The sequence below is a fragment of the Vanellus vanellus genome (genome assembly GCF_965231255.1).
Source record: "Vanellus vanellus genome assembly, chromosome: 5".
Lineage (NCBI taxonomy): Eukaryota > Metazoa > Chordata > Aves > Charadriiformes > Charadriidae > Vanellus > Vanellus vanellus.
The window spans coordinates 33,730,339-33,751,123 of record NC_138910.1 but is presented as its reverse complement, the minus strand read 5'-3'; positions in this window follow the sequence as shown (position 1 = coordinate 33,751,123).

Genomic DNA, 20,785 nt, shown 5'->3' with positions numbered 1-20,785 from the left:
GAGACTTCATGAACTAGATATATTCTATTTTATTAAGCTTTCATTATATATAGTATGAGTCAGCAAAGCATTCAGTCTCTGCTAACCAGAGTTCCGGTACTAACTCTAAATCTTGAAGGCAAATATTTTCCGCCAAGGGCACCCTGTAAATGAACTGTAGGTTTTGGCCCTCGCCCTGCTAAAACAGACTTGACAGAGTGTCCGTCTCACAGACGTTTTGGATCTCCTTCCAGAAAGGCTGCCAAGAGCTCGAGGAAACAGCACGACACTCACTTGCACGCCGTATGGCTTCATCCTTCCATGACAATATCTTTCTATGCAAACACACCAATTCCCTAAGACTTTATTTTCAAGATGATAAAGATTTTTTTGGAATTCTGAATAAATGAACAAGTAATTTCTCTTATAAAGTTACTTACTCCAGTTTGAGGCAAGGATGGGGTGTTGTCCTTGTCCCTAAATCCTCCCACAGGAATGGTGCCAACGCTCCACCTATTTCCCTGCATATGGCCTTGCTGTCCAAGGGGCTGTCACACAACATGCAATGGCTGGTTCAGGTTATAAACATGCTTGTGTATGCCAAAAGGTAAAAAAATGCTCCAATTCCGACAATGCTTGTAGGAACTCAGTACTTTTAGGTTTCCATCTCTGTCAGATGCTTGAAATCAGCCAAAACTTGCAAGGTGCAGGGAGGTCTGTCAGGGAATGACAGCACATTTCCTCAGGCAACCAAAAGTAGTTTCTAATGTGGTTTCTCATCCTTTCCCTCTGTTGTTTCTTCTCCAGCAATGAGAGGGCCTTAGCAGCTATTGATGCCACACATAACACTCATGACATGCGGGTCAGGGAGCCCTGTTGCCCCTCTGCCAAAATGGACTACAACCCTTCTAATCTGCAGAGACAGCTTCTGTCAGCGCTCACACTGTAATGGGCTAGATGAAAGAACCGCAGCCTGGGGAAATATCTTTGATCGTTACATTAATTTCCTCCTCCTGGGGCCTTATCCTTTAGGTAAGGAATGTGCCTCCTGGTGCACCTGGGGTGGCAGTCCCTGAGAGCTGCCAGGGAGGCAGTGTGGTTGCCCTCAGCACAGCTGAGGCCGCTGAGCCAGGGAGAAGGGGCTAGAAGCAGGCTAGAAGAGGCTGGGTGGCTATTTCAGGAGGGGTAGGGGAAGCTCCTCTCTCAGAGAGTGCAAACAGGTGCCAGAGCTGCTCAAGTGGAGGTGAGGCGGGAGGGGCAGGGCAGGCCCAGCCCTGAGGGTGCTCTGGTACTGGTGTGTCTGTGGAAATGCCCCTTTTGGGTTTCCTTTGTCCAGTCTGCATTGTACCCATTACCATTTTTACATTTTTACAACTTTGCTGGGTGATGTGGGGGGAGCTCCAGGAGCAGCAAAGAGAGACAGGGCCCCCCCATGTGCTGAGGCCAGACGAGCAGAAGCAGGTGCACCAGCTGAGGTGCCAGCAAGCCATGTGCATGCCTCATGGCGTGAGGGGTTGTGTGGGGCCTGGCAGGGAGCTTTTTTTTTTTTCTTTTTTTTCTTTTTTTTTTTTAAAAAAAAAAAAAGCGCCTCCCTGAAGAAAAGGTGTGAAAAAGGCAGCAAAGTGGGTGACTGTGCCTGAGGGGAAAGAGAAGTTTCAGAAGGAGCTGCCGGGCTGGCCTGGGTCCCTTTGCCAACTGGTTTAAGAACTGTATCTCCAGAGGGAGTGCTGGATGGCTGAGGTCTGGGGGGACAGACCTGTTATGGCCCGGTGAGTTCTGTGTACCTTTGGGTTGCTTTTTATTTTCCCCTGGAAATCGGATTGGATAGTAAGCATGATACAAATATAGCTTGAAAGCACAGTAAGGCTTTTCAGACACTTCCAAGACACAGTTTACTTGTTGCAAATGTACGCAAAATGGTGATAAAGAAATATAATCCTGGGGGGGGGGGGGCAGGGGCACAGGGAGTAGTGAATGATTCAATGTTGGTGCAATCTTAAAAGGTCTGATCAAGGGAGTATCTTGCACTGTTACTTTTTTTAATTTTCTTTTGGAAACATCATGCTAGAGGTCACAGTGGAGATTGTACTTGGCCCAACTTCCTTGAACTGTAATAACTGTAAAATATATCTCTCTTTTTTTGGTGATATTTTTGGTATAATAAGAACCTTTGTGTTTGTATGCATTAATGTTCTTGCAACAAAGAACTTTGAGTCATCCCCATTAAAAATAATGATGGGACTTGATTCATCTTTGAAGTAGATAGCAAAACTGCAGTCAGTTCCTTGCAGTGTCTGATTGTATTGTAAAGGATATGTAAAAATTTATTTTTAAAATGGCACTGCTCTGAAAGCTGTAATGAAAGGTAATGCGAAATAATCAGTCTCAACAGTATATAGTTATTTTTTTGCTTTAACTACAGGATAAAAGAATGAAGAACCTTACCCTGTTTTTCTGTTTTGCCTTCTGGAGTCTTTTACATCTCTTATAACGCAAGTTGGTACTAGCACACAGGCAGTTACAGTTAACTCCAGCATTACAGTGATATGTGCCAACATCAGAAAAACAGTGCCCGGAGAATCAGTTGGTATTGTAATATGTAAAACAAGCCTTGAACACATGTACATGTGACACTAACAAATCTGTCTTAGTTCTCAGCGTAGGTAAAGTATGAAGTTCTCCACCACAAAAACTTTTGGTATAATATGGTCAGAGATAAGGCCTTGTAATCACTTCCTTCAGCACTAAGGGATTTGCAAAAGAATGAAATAGTAGTAGTTTAAGAAGAAGAAAAAGAAAAAATACATGCAGAAGGGACATTGTCATCTTCTAAATTTGCTGGCCCAATTTTTCACTGGATTATTCAGAAGTTGGCTGATGTCACAGTTCACATTCTTCTCAAAGAAATAATCAATATCTGCTGTTTCTTACATAATATATCAAAAATCAATTGCATATGTAAACCAATAATAGGTACTGTGTGGATTCATTTATTAGTGATTCTGAAGAGTCAAAATGAAATATAGTGCCTGGCATAAAGGTTGAGTATTGTTTTTAACCATTGAATGTAATTCAGAGGTATTCTGAACAAGACCTTGGATGCTGAAGAATGGTATATATTTTAGTGTGTCTACTTACAATCTTTTTTGCATGTTTCTTTTATAGTAAAATCCCACTGTTTGCTGGTAATTGTGTAGTCAAATAGAGATGTAGGAGAATGTGACATATGAAGAAACTAAAGGTGTCTTCTGTGTTGCCAGAGAGCTGGAAGAATTCACTGTACTCCTACCCTCCACTGAGAGTATTGCGTTTTGAATTTATGGGCCTATCAGTGCCACGTTTGAAGGCCGTGGTGCCAAGGAGTGGTAGGTCTGTGGATGTGCAGAATGCTGTACCCAGTGTCCCCAGTTCCCCAGTCTTTGCGGTGGTCTTTGTTCCCTCTTCTATGGGACAGCTGGGAGAAACAATCTATGTTGGCATCTCAGTCACTACAGTTCAGAACCCTTTTTCTCCTACACCTAATCAGTATCAGCAAGCCCTGAATTTCAGTGACTGAGAGTCTAGCACATGTACAATTCTTCTGATCTTGGACAGCTGAGAGCAGTCTCTCATATTGTCCTAGGCACCCCTAGTCTCATCTAGAGATGCCTTGAGTGAAGACAAGTGGGGGAGCCTTTTTTTTGGTGGTGATTGGTTGTTGTCTTAGCTCACCTTAAAAAGCAAGTGGGGGGGGGAAATCTGGTTGGGTTTCTGTGTCTTGCACTTGCATCTCATCTCCCACATTGTGCTCAGAAGTTTGAGTTATTTGCTGAAAATCTCTTGCCACGTGAATGCAATTAAAGTTGGGTAAAATACATATGGAGTTACAGGGGAAAATAAGGGAAGATAAGGTTAATGATGAATAAATTTATCAGCAGAATCAAAATATCCAATTCAAAACCTTTCAGATATTTTTTTTTGTTTTTTGCTTCTTAATTTGTAAAGAAAGGGAACAAACCCATTTCTTTCTTTTGAAGGTCACCTTTAAGGGTGATCTATAGTTTCTTGTACTACAGTGACATCTGAAGAGACAAAGGGCAAAGAGAGGGCCACTGAGACTACCAGGACCATTGAAAGCTTGATGATAGCGGCACCAAGTTAGAGACAAGCATTTTGTATCTGACGCAGTCCTAGGGGGAAGAGTGTGTTTATCTGAAGTAGTAAAAATGTCTTAAAGTATGGTAGTTGGTGGTGTATAACTCTTTCATTATCCTGTCACACTCGAAAATTCTGCTTTGCAGCACCTCAAAGTTAAGAGCAAAACAAATTTATTGCAGTGTATCTATCCTTTCAGGTATGGGGTTTGTTTTCTGTTTTTATTTTTTTATTCCACTTCTATCTAGATTTCAGACTTGGTATTAATCATTTTCCATCTCATTCTTGAGATGATATAAAATAACAAGGGACTGCAATGCTAAACTCAGATCAAAGGAAGCCACTGCTTTCCCTTTTGTTTGTTTGCAAATTTAGACTGATGAGATCAAAAAGCTATTTATTCTATGTTAATTTCAGTGTCACTTTTGAGGAGAGGATATTTTCTATCCCCAAAAAGTTGACTGTGCATCAAATAGTTTCTGTGGCATTTTGAATATGGTGAAAATCCTTTTGGTAATTTTTGATGCTCTACTGAAAGTGAAAACTAGATGCAGTTTAGGCCTAGAAAACATTTTTCCTCTTTTACATGGATGCATACATTTATGCATGTTTTTTTAATCAGAGCTGTAAAGACTTCTCATCTTCTTTACGTGGCCAGATCTCAGGGAGTTCAACAAGATGAAGTGCAAGGTCCTGCATGTGGGCCGGGGCAATCCCTTGCATAAATACCAGCTGGGCAGAGAATAGATTGAGAGCAGCCCTGAGGAGAGAGACTTGGGGGTGTTGGTTGATGAGAAGCTCAACATGAGCTGGCGATGAGCACTCGCAGCCCAGAAGGCCAACCATATCCTGTGCTGCAGCAAAAGCATGGCCAGCAGGTCGAGGCAGGTAATTCTGCCCCTCTACTCTGCTCTCATGAGACCCCACCTGGAGTACTATGTCCAGCTCTGGGGCCCTCAACATAAGAAAAACCTGTTGGAGTGAATCCAGAGGAGGACCACAAGGATGATCAGAGGGCTGGAGCACCTCTCCTATGAAGACAAGCTGAGAGAGTTGGGGTTATTCAGCTTGGAGAAGAGAAAGCTCTGGGGAGACCTTATAGCGTCTTTCCATTATCTGAAGGAGGCCTACAAGAAAGCTGGTGAGGGACCTTTTACAAGGGCATGTAGTGATAGGATGAGGGGTAATGGCTTCAAACTGAAAGAGGGTAGATTTAGAATAGATATTGGGAAGAAACTTTTCACTATGAGAGTGTTGAGACACTGGAACGAGTTGCCCAGAGAAGTTGTTGAGGCCCCATCCCTGGAGGTGTTCAAGGCCAGGGTAGATGGGGCTTTGAGCAACCTGGTCTAGTGGGAGGTGTCCCTGCCTATGACAGGGGGGTTGAAACTAGATGATCTTTAAGGTCCCTTTCAACCTAAATGATTCTATTTGTTGTGTGAAATTGGTTCACTCATGTACAAACCCATGTTCAGTTAACTGATTACAATGTATGAGGTCTTGCATCCACTCAGAGGAAATATTAAAAAAAAAAAACAAAAACAAAAGAACACACACACAAAAACCAACAACAGCAAACCCCCCCATATTTAAAGTGGTACTCATGGTAAAGGACTCATGGTAATGGCTGGGCCACTGAAAATAATGCATTTACATAAATAAAGTTTTTTAAAGTTTGATACGTTTTCAGTAGAACGAAGGGTTTTGTTTATCTTTCCTACATATCCTCAATTTTTAAAAGCTAAGATTAAAGGAATTACCTGAATCAGTGGGACAGGCCTTGCTGCAGGTTATGCCCTGGAACAAGAGCTGTCTGGAGCAGAGGACTGGGAGATCTGCCAGTGTGTACAATGGTATGTCATACCACAGCCAAGTAACTCCATACTTTAGACCTACAGGCAGACCTAGACATGCAGGGTATATTTGAATATGGGTAGAAGTATCTTAACTTATGCAGTCTAATATCTACCATGTGTGCCTTTAACCCAGAATATCACTGAAATGTGAAATATGACTAGGAGTGTATCCTTCTGAGGTTTATATATAGTACCTCTCCAGCAAGTCTGACTTTTTTACAACATATATACTTGTATGGGTTTTCCTTTCCCATGGACTAAAACCTAGTAGTTTTCAGGGTTTTTTTGAATGTTCATAAGGTATAGAGGAGTATAAGTAGTAGCAGAAACACAGGCTTCTGACATTTAGTATTCAAATAAGAAAAACAGAATCCCAATGCCCAAGGGAAGCTAATATTTGTCCAAGTAGTAATTAGATTATAAGATTTCTGCTTAATTTATAGTTATATTAATTAGGAAGTCACTTCTCAAGTCATAAAGTTTCTGGAGTACTGAAGTTTAACTTTGTTTACATATCAGAAGACAATGACCTCTTGCCATATGAGACGAAGAGGTAGGTTTGAACATCTCTGACAGTCAAAGACCAGAAATCCTGTATATTTGTCATTGTTGTTCTAAATCTTCTGCTGTAGGCCCACTTACTTAAATGGGGGTGATTTATTGAATTACCCATTTTGGATTGCATGCAAGATTCTATCATTCAGATGATTATACAAAAGGAATGTAAGAGAGGTGGAAAACTTTGAAGATGGTATATTTTTGTTCCTACCCAGTGGATAACTCTTTCAAACAGGGTCAGAACTAACACAAACAGGTTTATGTAGCTCTCTTAAGGAATACACTGTTTTCCACAACGTAGTCCTTCTAATTGTCTTTAGCTGAATCATTAAGGATTTCAAAGTGCATGACTAGAAGTAGATTAGAAAATGCAAAAATACTTGTGCATTTCAGAAATGTGAGGTTGTGAAAGGAAAGCATTGTGCACAAGCTGTAACTATCAATCCTAGTACAAACACTTTCTTCCCTTCCCACTTTTCTTCTGATAACTTACCCAGCAATTACTTGCAAAAAGACTTCTCACAGCTACAGTATCTCTTGTCACGGCAGTTACCACCCTAATGACAAACCTGAAACCCTGAACTCCATATCAAAGCGATAGTTTATTCTATGGCCTTATTGTTTGTTTTTGCATGACTTTCAGAGCTTCAGTCTACATTAGAGGTTTGGGCAGATAGACAGTTAATAGTTTCACAACATAATGAGCTGAGGTTGTTGATTGCTAAGGGTTCATGAACTCGATAGGTAAACTGCTTGTCACTGTGCAAGAAGTTGGGCTTCTGATCTCACTGCTTGTTGTCCTGCAAGATTCCAGTGTGTCATGGGCACGCACAGTTGAGGCCCTGCAATTTGCAGATGTGAGACTTGAAGCTTAGTTTATGTTCCCACAAAAAATTGTCAGTACCTTTTACATACCACTTGTTTCTCAACCACAGATAACACTTCATACACAACTCACTTTCCAGTGTCTGCTTGCTTACTGTTATGCAGCTAATTATGTTCACTGCTTATCTGTTGCATTTCTCCTGCTTGCACCATTTGATCAGTCACATCATTGTCATGGTGACAGTCTGGTCTATTCCTTACGTGTACATAACCATGACTGAACAACAGGTGATTAGCTTTGATTATTTTTTTTTCTTGTTCCAGATGAGAAAGCATATATAGGCTACCTTCCATTCTATTGTCTTCAATATTACAAGACACATGTAATCTGAAACATGAAGTAGGTAATCTACATGCTTAAGTGATAGCATCTCCTCAGTAAGAGTAATGTCTCCTGACTTCAGGATACAGGGAATGCCAACAGGCCTGCAATAAGTCAAGACAGATGAGACAAAAAATAAATAAGTTACTATCATCATATAGTGATTATGATGAGCCAAAGCAGAGAAGCTACTCCTTCCAACTGATGCAAGAAATTTGAGATATCAGAATGCCAAACCCTGGGTTTTTTGAGTGCAGGCCAGTATTTCTTGCAAGATTATTATACTTTCTAAGGTGATAATCATTTCTGTTTAAGACTTTCCTACCTGCAAAATGTTTGTTTCCTTAGGAAAAAGTAGATATAACCTTCTCACAAAGAAGCAGCAGAAAGAGGCATTCCTGAGTTATTGGGGATGGAGCAAGATAGCCGTCATTACTTACAAGAAATACTTGCCAAAACCTTGTGAGCCATGCTTCAACCCACAGTGGACTTGAAGGGTATTACAGAATAAACATCTAAAAATGGGTTTATAATGGAAACCTTGACAGACCTAAAAGCAAAGCAGTAAGCAGGTGCCACTATAATTAAGAGCAGTGACCCTTCAAAGAAAAGGGTTGCCAGCAGGTAAATAAACTGCCATTCTGCAGCTCACCTCGTTAAACAGGAAAGTTTGGAAAATGATTGGAGAAATGGCATCAATCAGTGTTACCTTAGACATCAGTTATAAGAGACAGCTGCTTGCTGTGGGACAAACATACTATATGTACCATTAAAAACAAGGTCTTTGTTCTAAGAGTTGTGCTACAAGTAATCTGAACTCTTGAATTTATATCCTGTTTGTAGTTGTCAGGATCTTTAATATAACTTTTAATCATGGCAAACACTCCTCCCCTCCTCCCCCAGCTCTTTGATGTATGTAATATACTAGGTCAGGTGGATAGAAATATTCAGATGAGTGAGTTGAGCTTCAGACAGTCTCTCATGTGTAGTGGATGTGCCAGCATAATTCTGTATGTATGCTCTCCCTATTTTTTTTTTTTTTTTCAAGTTTACATTTCAATATGTCAGTGTAGTTGTGGCTGATCCTGGCTATTTCAAGTTCATGGTTCCCAGTTGTCGGTTTTTTTGTTATAGCATGAGTGTTTTTTCAGGCAATTTCACAGAAGTATGGTAAAATTGCTGAAAGAATATGGCTGCTTTGATTGGCAGAGGACACTAAGCCACAGCTGAAGCCTTCCATCATCATGGACTGCAAAAGCAATATTATTTTTAGCGTCATGAAAGAAAACCAAGAATGGAGTTTCGAATTGTGTTGTTCATTATCAAGCATATCTCATCCTAGACATTTATTTTGCATGTTTTGCCCTGCATGCAAGCTCTTCTATGGGACATTGTGATCTTGGATTTTGTTACAAGGAAGGGTAGCCAGATTATCTAAGGCTTTACCTCATGTTACTGGGTTTTTGTGGGGGTTTTGTGTGTTTTGTTTTGTTTTTTTTTTTCAAAACAATCTATGATGTGTATGTCTTGAGAGGGAGTACTCTGGTTTTGGTGGTGTTTTTTTCTTTTTATCAGAGATAATGATTTGAACTTGCCAGACACTGGTTTTAAGGCTGATTAAAATTGAAATAAGCTTACAAAGCAATTGAGTTAAAGTGGTGCAAAATCCTATGTAATTGCTTTCAGTTGGTTTTCAAGTCTTGTTCTGCCTTAACTTCAGACTCTAAACCTTAACTATTTCTCTGCTTGGAAATAGAGAAGTGTAATTGTAAATTTAAACTGTGGCATCTAGAAAAAAATCAAATGTTTTTCCCAACCCATTTGATACTACTAGTTTCTTTATCCATTCATCTTGAACAATTGCCCGAAAAACACGGTGCCAAGCAGTTTGAACTCTGAACTATGGACTGCACCTTTTGAAGCAGCAGGAATTTTTTTCCCCTGACAGTCTTTACTTCTAGGTGTGGCACAACTTGCTAGCATTTGCAGACTGGTACTGAGTTTCTTTAGCAAAAATGAATATATAGGTGCAGTCTTAATGAAAATTAATCTATAAATTGAACTGTATTTTTTTAATGGCTGGTTAATGCCTGTCGTGTGTGTTCATGGTGAAAGAAGCTTGAAGCTATAAAGCTTATAGCAGCTGTAATTGTGACCATTAAAACGCGATGCATGGCTTTTGAACATATCACTTGCTTAATCTCTTTTTTAACTCCTCTCAGATTGCTTGTTTATCAAACTGGCTGCTTTGATAAAGCTGCTTATCTCAGATCAAAAGCACAGTATCTATCAACTTCAATTTATTAAATTCCAGGAATGAGAGTCTATCTGTTTCATTATCTGGATCTTCACAATACTTTCATTTTGGAATAATGAGTTGCATTGAGCAGCTACTTTCTTTTTAAACATGACATTCTTTTTTATACTTGCTGGTTAACCATTTGGTGGTGTTTCCTTTCCCTCAAAAGTCAGTCTAATGATCTAACAAGTACCGGGTAAAGAGATCTCTTCCCCTGATCTACTGGCTAGGGTCCTGTTAATAAAGCCCAGGATTCTGTGAGCCACCTTTGCTTCTCAGTCTCTCAGTTCCAAGCTTGTATTGTTGCAAGGAGCTCTTCCTTTCCAGATGTATCTGTGCTTTTGCCTCTGCTGAATTTCACAAGGTCCCTCTTGTGCCTTTCCTCAGACTGTTGTAGGTCTGTCTAAATAGCAGTCCTGCCTTCAAACATGTCAATGAGTGCCACCAATTTGGTGTCATCTGTGAACTTGACAGAGCACTATGTCACCTCCTCAGTGTCATTGGTAAAGAGGTAAACACAACAGGTCCTTGTGACATTCAACTTATTGGCCTCGGTAGGAGGTGTGAGGAGGTACTATACATTTAGAACAAACACAGCATGCTTCCTGTGTGTAATCACCACTTGCATAGCTTGAGTAACTCAGACTGGGTCTTTTACATGACCTGCAAATGGGAAATAAAAATGATATTACTTTGGTAACTTGATTTCCATTGGTTATGGCTTCACTGTGACCCCACCATATTGTCTTCACACTGTAGTGGTAGCACTGTATTTCCCTTAGATCTTTGTCATACTTCTCAGCCTGTTGGCTGTAGGTTGCTCTTCTATATGTTGGTTCAGCAGCTCCAGTAGCTTTGACTAGGAAATTGAAGTGGCAAGCAGAGGCATTCTGGGAAGGGAAACTCATTTATTTCCTAAATGGCTGTCCAGTTGCGTATGTTATAAATGGCTTCTAGCTCAGACTTTGCTCTTGGGAAGTATAGGAATTCGGTAAAGAGAGAGTAATACCTATGGTAGAACCAAAATGTGCTAAAAGAGCAATTGCTGCTTATGGTCTAATGGCATCATTTGATCTTAGCATTGTTTCAGGCTTTTGACTGGAGGCTTTTGTAGTTTTTTGGTCTGTTCTGAACACCTAAAATACCTTTCCTGCAGCGTTCCAGGAAAATGTTGTCACTCAAAATAAAGGAAAAGAAGAAAGACCCTACTGGCTCAGACTCAGGCTTAATGTTGCAAGAATTCACTAAATTGCAGAGAATGGATTATCTTCCAGTTTTAAAACAAGATTACAGTAATATGTAGCTGATAAAGAGCAGAGAAAAATCAAGGTACTTTTAGTTTCTGATTAGAAACCTGTTGTAGGGGTTAGCTGGAATAATGACAGCTCCTTTATTAATGAATGCTTGGTGCATATTATAGAATCATAGAATTGTCTAGGTTGGAAGCGACCTTTATCATCTAGTCCAACCATCAACCTAACACTGCCAAAACTGCCACTAAGCCATGTCCCTAAACACCACATCTACCCTTACTTTAAACACCTCCAGGAATGGTGATTACACCACTTCCCTGAGCAGCCTGTTCCAATGTTTGATAACCCTTTCAGTGAAGAAATTTTTCCTAATATCCATCTTAAACCTTCCCTGGTGCAACATGAGGCCATTTCCCCTTGTCCTATCACATGTTACTTGGGAGAAGAGACCAACAAACACCTCACTATAACCTCCTTTCAGGTAGTTGTAGTGAGTGATAAGGTCTCCTGTCAGCCTTCTTTTCTCCAGACTAAACCCCAGTTTCCTCAGCCACTCCTCATAAGACTTGTGTTCCAGACCTCTCACCAGCTTTGTTGCCCTTGTCTAATCATGCTCCAGAATCTCAGTATCTTTCTTGTAGTGAAGGGCCCAAAACCGAACACAGTAGTCAAGGTGGGGCCTTACCAGTGCCAAGTACAGGGGGACGATCACTTCTTGCTTGCCACACTATTTCTGATACAAACCGGGTCCTGTTGGCTTTCTTAACCACCTGGGCGCACTGCTGGCTCATAATCAGCTGGCTGTTGACCAACACCCACAGTTCCTTTTCTGTGGAGCAGCTTTCCAGCCACTCTTCCCCAAGCCTGTAGCGCTGCATGGGGTTGTTGTGAGCCAAGGCCAGGACCTGGCACTTGGCCTTGGTGAATCTCATACCATTGGCCTCAGCCCATTGGTCCAGCCTGTCCAGATTCCTCTGTAGAGCCTTCCTACCCTCAAGCAGGTCAACACTCCTGCCTAACTTGGTGTCATCTGCAAACTTACAGAGAGTGCGCTTGATCCCCTCATCCAGGTCATTAATAAAGATATTAAACAATACCGAGCCCTGGGGAACACCACTTGTGACAAGCTGCCAACTGGGTTTAACTCCATTCACCACAACTCTTTGGGCCCAGCCATCAAGCCAGTTTTTTACCTAGTGAAGAGTATGCCCATCCAAGCCATGAGCAGCCAGTTTTTCCAGGAGGATGCTGTGGGAAACGGTGTCAAAGGCTTTACTATAGTCCAGGTAAACAACATCCACAGCCTTTCCCTCATCCACTAAGCAGGTCACCTTGTCATAGAAGGAGATCAGGTTTGTCAAGGAGGACCTGCCTTTCATGAACCCATGCTGACTGGCCCTGATCAGCTGGTTGTCCTGTATGTGCTGCATAGTGGCACTCAGGATGATCTGTTCCATAACCTTCCCAGGCACCTAGGTCAGGCTGACAGGCTTGTAGTTCCCTGGATCTTCATTCCAGCCCTTCTTGTGGATGAGCGTCACATTTGCTTATCTCCAATCAACTGGAACCTCCCCAGTTAGCCAGGACTGCTGATAAATGATGGAAGGTGGGTTGGTGAACACTTCAGCCAGCTCCCTCAGTACCCTTGGGTGGATCCCATCTGGCCCCATAGACTTGTGTACGTCTAAGTGCTGCAGCAGATCACTCACCATTTCCTCTTGGATTATGGGGGCTTCATTCTGCTCCCTGTTGCTGTCTACTAGTTCAGTGAGCTGGGTACTCAGGGAACAACTGGTCTTATGTTAAAGACTGAGGCAAAGAAGGCATTAAGTACCTCAGACTTTTCCTTACCCTTTGTCACTATGTTTCCACACCTGTCTTCTAAGAGACAGAGATTATCCTTAGTCCTCCTTTTATTGCTAATTTATTTACAGAAACTTTTTTTTATTGTCCTTAACACAAGAAGCCAGGTTAAGTTCTACTTGGTCTTTGGCCCTTCTGATTTTCTCCCTACATAGCCTCACAACATCTTTGTAGTTCTCATGAGTGGCCTTCCCCTTCTTCCGAAGGCCATAAATTGTCTTTTTTTCCCTGAGTTGCAACCATAGCTCTCTGTTCAGCCAGGCCAGTCTTTTTCCCCAATGGCTTGTTTTTCAGCACATGGGGACAGCCTGCTCCTGTGCTTTTAAGACTTCCTTCTTGAAAATGTTCAGCCTTCCTGGACTCTTTTGCCCATCAGAACTGCCTTCCAAGGGACTCTGTCAACAAGGCTCCCGAAAAGACTAAAGTCTGCCCTCCGGAATTCCAAGGTAGCAGTTCTGCTGACCCTCCTCCTTGCTTCTCCACAAATCAAAAAATATCATTTCATGATCACTATGCCCAAGATGGCCTCCAACCATCACATCCCCCGCAAGTCCTTCTCTGTTTACAAACAACAGGTCCAGCAGGGTATGTTCCCTAGTCAGCTCCCTCACCATTTGAATCAGGAAGTTATCCTCAACACATGCCAGGAATCTCCTAGACTGTTCCCTCTTTGCTGTATTGTATTCCCAGCAGATATCTGGTAAGTTGAAGTACTCCACGAGGACAAGGGCTAGTAATCTTGAAATATTCTATAAACAGCTGGGAGAAGTCTCATCTACCTCTTCACCCAGGTTGGGCAGTCTATAAGACTCCCACCCTGATGTCTGCCTTGTTGGCCCTCCCCCTGATTCTTACCCATAAACACTCAACCCTATTATCACCATCATTAAGTTCTAGACATTCATACCACTCCCTAACATACAGGGCCACCGCACCACTTCTCCTTCCTTGCCTATCCCTTCTGAAGAGTTTATAACCATCCATTAGGGCACTCCAGTCATGCAAATCATCCCATCATGTTTCCATGATGGCGACTACATCATAGATTTCCTTCTGCACAATGGCTTCCAGCTCCTCCTGTTTGTTGCCCATGCTGTGTGTGTTAGTGTAGAAGTGCTTCAGTCGGGCTATTGGTCCTGCCACCGCTTTACTGGGAGAAGCCTTAATTCCTACCTGACCATTCCCAGGCACGGCCAAAGTTTCTGACCCATCAGTGACCCTCACATCTCTGCTGCTGCACGAATCTCCATCCCCTACCTTCACTGAGTCAGCAGACCGAGGGGCCTCACTAGTATCCTGTCCCACAGACATTGGCAAACCACCCCCAGGTTTACCTCTAAAGAGCTTGGTTTCATTCCCTTCCCCCTTCAAATCTAGTTTAAAGCCCTTTCAATGAGCCCTGTCAGCTCCTGCACCAAGAACCTTTTCCCCCTTTGAGTCAGGTGTACCCCATCAGTAGCCAGCAGGCCTGGGCTGGTATTATGTAAACCAACCTGTGATCAAAAAACCCGAAGTCCTGCCGCTGACACCAGGCTCGGAGTCAGGTATTGATCTGCTGGCTCTTCCTGTTTCTTCCCTCATCCTTTCCTGCAACTGGAACACCACTTGTGCTCCTGATCCCTTAACCCATCATCCTAAGGCAGAAGTCTCTCTTGATCACTCTTGTGTTTCTTGTTGCCAGTTCTCACTGCCTGTCTGAAAAAATCAGTAATGGGTAGTAATCTGAAGGATGTACCAGGGAAGGAAGCTTTCTCTTTATATCTTTAACCCGGGCCCCTGGGAGGCACCAGACTTGCCTGAGAAGTGAGTCCGGTCTGCGTATTGGGCCTTCCACTCCCTGCAGCAGGGAGTCACCTTCAACAATGACAAGTCTTTTTTTCTTTGCTGAAGGTGTTCTGATGTGGGGTGTAGTTTGGCTTAACCTCAGCGACACCTCTTCACATATTGAATTGTCTTCCTTGTTATGGGCACCATACCTATTTTGCAAGGGTACCTGAGTGGTGGGGGAGTTACTGGGGAAATACACCTGCTTCGCCAGGCAGGAACTTGTTCCCATTGCCCCCTATCCTCTAAGTTACCTCGTTTGGCCAGGTGGAGAGAGGACAGAGAATCCTCTGTATCATGTGCCCTGTGTGCCTGTTGGGCCTGGTTTGGGGAAGGTAGGCTGCGACCCCAGTAGTTTATCTCCCTCTTGCACTCCCTGATAGTTCTCAGTCTACTTGCCTCTTCCCAGAGCTCCGTCACTAGGCGTACTCGCTGCTGGCTTCTGATACTGGTGTCAGAGTAGAACACACCCTGCAGCGTGACACCCAGGTGGCAGCATGCTCCTGCAAGAGCTCTGTCTGGGAAGCTGCCTCTGTCCTGCTGGGTGCAAAGCTCACAGAGGACAAGGCTTTCTGCCAGGTGGATACCACGGCACCCTGGTTGAGCTGATACAGCTTCAGCACCCTTCCGTGTGAACTGCCTTGCCACTCTCTGGCTGATGCGCCACTCTGCTTGCCCACTCTGTTTGCAGCACTCCTGGTCTAGAAGAAATTTGCACTTACTTTGTTTTCTTGCCTTGAAAGATATGTGAACCTCTAATGGTTTAACTGAAATATTAAGCTTCTGAAGCCATTTGGTTTAACTAGTTCTAACACTTTCAAAAAAGTTTGTTAGGAGGCTACTGAAATAAATATAGCTGCCTTTCTTCTCTTATAAGCTTTTTCCTTTGGCTATTTAGCTTGCCTTTTTCACATGAAATAGTCTTAAGATACAAAATCTTAAAGAAACTACTAATTAATCCATATTTTGGAAAGGTATACTGACCTTGCACTTCTAATAGATGTGGGTGAGCAAGGGATGAGTGAGATCACCCATCGTCACATGTAATACTGGACAAAGTGGAAAAAGCAAAATACTGTATTTGCAAGGAGGGTAAGACAGTGATTCATATCATTATCTTCCAGAGTATATGGTGTGAAGCAGCATATTCTCCATAAAAAGAAATGCAGATGTAAACTTTTACCTTTTCCTGACATTGAGGAGCACATTCTGCATTCACCTGTGAAAATTTTACAGTTGTTTATTCAACCTTTGGAGCTCACTGTCTCTGCCTGAAGCCTGTCTGAATATCTCTGTGCTTCTTACAAGACCTGCTCATAAACAGTGCAATCCATAAGTGTGCTCTCTTGCCTCCAGCTTGGCTTCTGGAAGTATTGCTCAAGGGACACAGAATCTGGTGATCTCTGAGTCCATTGTTAGTTGAAGTTCGAACATTACTTACCCATTTAGTTTTTATTGGAAACCACAGAAGGCGGTATGTCCTACTAGATGAGAGCAATGGTCCTTCAATCTTCAATCCCGGCAGTAGGAGATTTTAATTAGGAAAAGCACACAAGTGTCTGCTGTCCATTGCCCTCATACTTGCCCAACATCCTGAATGGCTGTATTAGGGATTTGCATGTTACCCTTAGCATCTCTTTATGGGCATGTTTTACAAGTTCAAAAATAAGGGTATTAATAGGAATGGTAGGAATAAACCTTATGCTTGTTCAGCATGCAATTTTTGAAGTGCTCCTAATGCCACAATGTTCCCTCTCTATGAACCAAGTTACTAAGGTGACACTGTTTTGTTGTAGATTTTTTTTTCTTTTTAAAATACTTTAATCTTTTAATTTAATTCAAGCAAATAACATTTGAATTTCTTATGTCACACAGGGTTAATCCATTCTCCACAGTGAAGTGTAAAAAATTTCAGAAATAACATACTCTGTTCCACTGCCATCCGTATAAAATATTGTTTACACTCCAGGCCTATTCCTTCAGGAAATTATTGATAGGAACAGCTGCTCCTTCACAAGAGTAGAAAAGTCCTTCCTCTCCGACCAGGGGCACTTTTCAGCCACCTTTACTTTATCGCCATGACACAGAAGCATGGAAGATTGGATTTCAGACTCTAAATAATAATAAAAAATGTGTAGGGAAGAAACTCTCTAAAACTTCACTTGGGAACTTTTGTGAAGCTCTGAGCTGTCTCCCTGTACTCAAAAGGATTTATTCAAAACAAAATGAAATTCGGTGCATAAGTTATACAGTACAATCAGTACCCAACTTCAAATGCACCTCATTGCTACTGAGTTAAACATTATAATTACAATTACAGCTCTGCAGTGCTTTATGCATAAATTATTTAAATTAAACCACATAGATTATTCAAATTTTATCTCCAAGAAACACTTCTAAAAGCCTGCTAACACTCACGTTACAACTCATTGCTAACATGCAAAACTATTAAAGGCTTGATTATTTTCTTTAAATCTTTTTGGAACTAGACTCTGTGCAATGACTTATTTCAAGTTGAATGAGTCTTGGGTTAAATGTATTTGGTGCTGGTGTTGTAATTTCAGATCCACCTTCAAGCTCAGTTGAGCAAAAGACTAAGCTGGTGCTTTTCAGTCTTTCCTTTCCTAGCAAGAAAGTAGCAGTCTGTGACTTATTTTTATGCAAAGCAAAAGCCTCTCCAGTAAAAATAAGGAATTCATACTTTTTACCTTGTAAGAGCAGCCCTGGCTGGTGTAGTAATTTGACGTGATATTGACAATTATTTGCTTGAGACAATCTTAACAAAAGAATAACGTTTGCAAGTGAAAAGAGGTTCGTGAGAGAAGGTCTAATCAGGGTGAACCTTACTCCTGGAGGATATCTCTCGTTTTGAGCATTTCTCATGGGTGGTAAGGGAAAGTAGTGTAATCAGTTCATTCCTCTGTTGCCAGCGCAGGCAAATGAAGCAGGTTAGAACAGCCTGTGATAGATATGCAGACAATTTGGATACAGAATATCCAAAGCCAGGAAAGAGTAATGGGAATTCTCCCTTTGCAGCTCCTCATTAGCCTGAACTCAGAGACCTAGCAAAAAACAATCCAGAATTTCCAAGTACAATACAATTTTTCCTTTTAGTATTTGGGTTTGGTTACTTTTAAAATCAGAAACGTCTTTATGTGTTGCAGTACTTACTATAGACTATGAAGCAGACAAAAATACCTTTTATTATTAAAATACATTGTATACGTGAATGTCCTGATTTTTTTTCCATGGAAAAGGAGTGGAACTAAGAAAAGCACCATTTTAGTGATCACAATATTCCTTTCCCTTTGTGATATGAAAAAATACAATAAAAGGGTAGAGCTACTTACTGCTGTGTTACAGTTAAAGTGCAACAATGTGCTCAGCCAGATCTAGGGAGAATCTGAATAACCAGGTTCTTGATTCTGATAGTTGGCTAAGTTTCCTGAACTGTTTGAACCATCTTCAGCCCAGTTTGTATTCCTGCAGTGGATATTTATTAGCTCTAAAATTTATTAACTCTCAAACCCAAAATCAACAGGGGAAAGCAAAAGTCAGTCAGAAGATGGAAGTGAAAAAGTAGGAATAAACATTAAGCCTGATCCAAATGGACAAATCCTGTCTTGCCTGATATCCTGTTTCAGAGGAACAGTAAACTTTCAGTAAATCCAGTCCTAGTACTTAATAGCTGCAGACTGGCATACACTAGGAAGCAATAAATGAATACACTCGGACAAAACTGAAAGCTGAATGATCAGCTTTATTTTAGTATCTCCTAACAGTAGTGGGACTTGTGAACTCTGTACTGGATGTCAGTACGTCTTGCACTCTGGGCTATGCTATGTTTCAAAATGTTCTGTGGGTCCCTAATGAGAGGAAGTTTCTTGTGGCCTTGCCAGGTGCTGGATGTTGGCGGTCCTGCATTTAAGCACCACAAACTGATGCTTTCCCCATACTGCGACAGAAGGTAAAGCAGTGGTAGGGTGTGGAATTATTTAAGTGTACCGAAGATGTTTCCGAAGGTCCTGGGACAGCATACTCTTTTACAAACACAGAACAAAGATGTGCCCCTTCCAAAGTGTTTTAAAAAAAATCACATAGGAGACAAGTGAGATCAGATGTATTCAAGCCAGTCAGAGGACTCAAAGTGAAGGATGAGTAATCACAGGGAGCATGTTATTTGTCCTCTTCAGAGTTGTCAAGTGTAAGCTTGCATTTGTCGGCCCCAGATACAGAAGTCATGCCAAAAAGTGACAGGACTTCAGGGTGGTTTTTGTCCTGTAGAGATTGGGAAAGGGAGGAAAAAGAGAAAAAATGTTGTATTTTTGGTGTGAGTGGTTTCAGCATATTAGAGTCCCAGAGCAAAAAGGAAAACAGAAAACAATGTAGAATTTCTGCTGTTAGAAAGCATGATAATTTTTCCCCACGTGGTATTTCTGTGTGTCTTATACACACACGCTGCTTGTATATAAATTAATATTATGATAGTGAGGTTAACTTACTTCAGGCACTTAGTAAACTTTCTCCACAGAGACCAGTTCTCAAGATTTTTGTGTTGAGAGTTGATGAGTCACAACATCTTTCAAGACAGCCTTACTACCTGCTAAAGAGAAAGAAAAGCAAATCTCAGTCTTGTAATTTGTTTGCATTGTGTTGCTGCCTGTTACGGTATAAGAGGATAATCGGTATCCCTTAAAATGGAAATTGAACATTCATATTTTTTGTGCAGTCATAAACTGTCGAGATAGGCTTGTTGTACAAAGCAATCTAATGCTTGGTGACCTGAATTCATCTGGATGGCCTGCATCTTAACACAGACAACTAAAGGTGCCATATCTCACTATAAAAAATGTAGGTCAACCCTAGCCACAAGAGAATGTATCTGGGAGGTAGTGATTCTGGCAAGGATCTAGAAAGCGCAGTGAGCAACCAGCTGAGGGGCAGTTCTGTTGGGAGGCTGTGGGCTAAGGTGAGTCCTGAGACGTGCGAGTGGAGAAGAGATTGGTATCTTTTAGAGTACATTTAACTCAAACAGAAGCAATGATCTTCCTACCAGATTGCGGGGTGAGTTCGGTGCTTGTGCTATGCAGCAGATGGAGAATTGCAATGGCAACTTCTCCCTTTAAAACTTATGACTATTAAAACTCAAAAGCTGTAGAATCTTGAGAATATTAACCTCAGAGGCTATTGATATTTGTTTGAATTGGTAAATGTATCATCCTTTAAGACTGGATGCTGTATTAAGCTGTTATTTGACTGTCCTTGTTTGAGCAACACGGAACTAATTTCTCTTCTAATGCTTGCAAAAACTTCATTTTTAAAAGACTCCAGTGTCTGAATTTGTGACAATATTTGCTTTATAGCCAGCTATGGTATGCAGGTTTCAAGGTCTCAGTGTTTTCAAGTTAGCCAGGTGTGGGGATGAGGAGGAGCGAGACCCAGGCACTTGACCCAAGCTGGCCAGCAGGATTATTTCATACCATGAACAACACATTCAATATAAATTAGAAAGTTTGCTGCAAAGCTCTCTCTCTCCCTTGATGGCAGCGATGCAGAGAACTTCTCACCACGGTGCCAGACCCCTAAGGCCTTCCCTTCCTCCTGAAGCCGTAGTGCTCAGTGTCCGACATTTGCTGTCCACTGCTGGGCGTGCACAGCTTCCTACTGATAGAATTGGCTGAGTATAATCCTTGTATATTTTATATTGGTATCGGTATCAATATTGCTTCTTTAGTGTTATTAATGTTAATTATTTAGTATTATTCTACTAAATCTGTTTATATTTCAGCCCTCAGGTTTCCTTGTTTTTCCC